Source organism: Otolemur garnettii, unplaced genomic scaffold, assembly GCF_000181295.1.
Source record: "Otolemur garnettii isolate 467f Iridium unplaced genomic scaffold, OtoGar3 scaffold00032, whole genome shotgun sequence".
Classification (NCBI taxonomy): domain Eukaryota; kingdom Metazoa; phylum Chordata; class Mammalia; order Primates; family Galagidae; genus Otolemur; species Otolemur garnettii.
The window spans coordinates 2,196,784-2,199,603 of record NW_003852427.1 but is presented as its reverse complement, the minus strand read 5'-3'; the positions used below and the strand labels follow the sequence as shown (position 1 = coordinate 2,199,603).

At 37.8% G+C, this 2,820-nt stretch overlaps 1 protein-coding gene and 1 pseudogene across 5 annotated transcripts in view; one reads left to right on the top strand and one right to left on the bottom strand.

The window, feature by feature from the left end:
* SFMBT1 (Scm like with four mbt domains 1) overlaps window positions 1-2,820 on the top strand; it is a 157,391-nt gene that overhangs the window by 73,018 nt on the left and 81,553 nt on the right. The window lies entirely within an intron of this gene.
* LOC105886949 overlaps window positions 1,858-2,820 on the bottom strand; it is a 3,724-nt pseudogene continuing 2,761 nt past the window's right edge.

The following is a 2,820-nucleotide window of genomic DNA, read 5'->3' as shown; positions in this document are numbered from 1 at the left end:
AAAAAAAAAAAAAAAAAGTTCCTTTTTCTTTTGGTGGTTTTGAATTTCATGACACAGATTACAAATAATCTGTAAAAACAGATTATAAATATTTTCAATAAAATGGTAAAAGATTGAATACATTTTCATATTGGGCTAAAGATTTAAAACATCAGCTGGCCCCAGTCTGTCAAAATTGATAAATATTCGCAGACAGGCTTTAGCTACAATAATACTAGAGTGGAGGTCTGCTCCTTCCTATATAAGAACCTTTTGGGGTTAATTTCTCAATGCAAACATGTCTTTTAAAATACTGTGATAATGTAAACTTGGAAACACACCTAGAATCAGGATAGGGCCAAAAAATAACACATAAGTCAATCTTATTTCTGACCTATCAGCATGCAGCCTTCTGGCTCTCAAACACCCAACACTGTCCCTCAAATATAAAAATTGAGAAGTGTATAAGGACTTCACCCTCCTGGCTGGCATTCTTCTATAGAATTATCTTTTACTACCTACCAAGGCAGGTAGAGTGTAATTAGCAGAGCACAAAATTTGTAAACTGATATTGCAACCCAAAATGCTAAAAATACTTTCCAAATGGAAGCAAACTTTTCTCTATTGTTCATGTGCCATGTTTTTCTTGAAACTTATGTGGCTATCAATAAGAAACAGATCGGGAAAGCTTTGAACATATCTTGTACTTTTTATCAAGGCTAAAGTGCAAAGTATCTCCTTATCTCTGATATTTTAATAGGAAAAACATCAAACACATAAAGGAACACACAAAGGAACTGAAGTAACAGCAGATACAAAAAAAGCACTCTTAAATATACATTTGAAAACTACATATTACTACCAATTTAATGTCTCTTTAGCAAAATCTGTCAACAAATTAATTTCTCACAGAACTTAAGATTTTGTTTGATTCTCTTCCCAAGACCCAAAATTCTAAAGTTATAGGAAAAAAATGGAAAAAAGAAATAGCATTGCATGATAGTAGACACTAAGTTCACAAGAGAACCCCTTTTTAAAATGAGAGATGGAGGAAAATACCACGAAAGGAACAATCCTATGAGAATTGTTTCTAAGCACAGTAAATTTGAGCATTGGCCTTCACAAAGATACTCCAGTTTATATAGAAAACTATAAATATACATGACTGCAGGGGGAAAATAAGTCAGAATACATATTGTTTAACATTCTGTAGGCCTAAAAATCTTTTGTGGGGAGAGGGAAGGGGACGGCTAACTGAAACTCTATTTAACGATACGGAACTATGAAAAATTCCTGGGTCCAAAGGGTGCTCCAAATGGAACCAAACTTTGTGAAAACACAGAACTTAGATAGTATTTTTTAAAGGAACAAAAAGTACTGAATAACTGCAGTCCCTTTTATAAAGGATATTTTAAATTAAAGGGAAAAGATTTGAATAATGTAAACGAATCTGGCTCAGAAAGAAAACTGAACAACATATCCAAGATCTGTTCATAAAAGTGATGACAGTACATCTTTAATATTAAAGAAGTAAGCTATAAAAAAGTTCAGTCTCAGAACTGGTTTTTAAAAACTCATTTGTGTTCCTTTGTTCCATGGGTTTATTTACTTTCCAGTATTTCTTTCTTTCTTTGTTTTTTGTAGAGACAGAGTCTCACTTTATCGCCCTCGGTAGAGTGCCATGGTGTCACACAGTTCACAGCAAGCTCCCAACTCCTGAGCTTAGGCGATTCCCTTGCCTCAGCCTCCCAAGTAGCTGGGACTCCAGGCGCCCGCCACAATGCCTGGCTATTTTCTTGTTGCAATTTGGCCAGGGCCAAACCTGCGACCCTCGGTATATGGGGCCTGCGCCCTACTCAGTGAGCCACAGGCGCTGCCCTACTTTCCAGTATTTCTTACTGACCAATACAGCCACTGGTTTGATTTGCCTTTGTTTCAAAGTCCTTTTAAAGCTAACCTCACAGCCAGATACTTGGACAAGTGATCAACAGTGCTGTTACCTGGTATCTTGCCTGTGCACCATCATCTTTTTCCGTGTGGGATGAGGCCTGAACACTAATTCATTTTCACTAGCACCATCCATGGTGGATCAATTGCCGCTGTTGTGTTGTTCTTATCAAGCTCAAGCCAGAATCATTAGATGTTTTGGTCCATTTATTACGAGGGCCTGCTTTCTGATTGCTCTGTGTGATACCTTACTACAGTGTGAAGTGTTGCCTTTATCTTCCGCTGCACTACCATTTTCAGTCTGTTGTTTCCTGCCTTGCTGTAATGCTCTTGGCTTGCGTTTCCAGTCCTTCCTCAATGCTGTGATAGTGCTTGCTGATTCTGTGTATGTTGATGCTGGCTAATACTCTCTCTTATGAGCTTCATACTCATCTTGACTTGGATAAATTTTGCTGATCAATGCATCAAAGTTTGGGTCTAGCCTTAGCGATCTTTTGGAAACTAGTTTTTTTTTTTTTTTTCTATCACATAGGACATTCTTTGTTGTTACTTCTAAGGGCTGTGGTGATACAGTCTGCACAAAAACGACTTAAGCACTCCTTTGTAGTCATGGTATTCTTCAATATATCCAAACAAATTGGGCACATTAATTCACTGTGTAGACTTAAAGGTAAAAGCCATCTGTTATTGCCTCCTGAGGTGTTCATTGTAATTCATATAAACTAAGTTCTCATGTTTTGCTTAATGGTTGAGTTCCATTCCATTCCATTTGTCTGCACAGCTTGAGACATCATAGTTCCTGCCCCAGCTCAGGGCTCTGTTGGCCTTGGCTGGAGCAAGACTCAGATATCAGCTGCTGTGGTTGCCTATGCTGACACACACACACACACACAC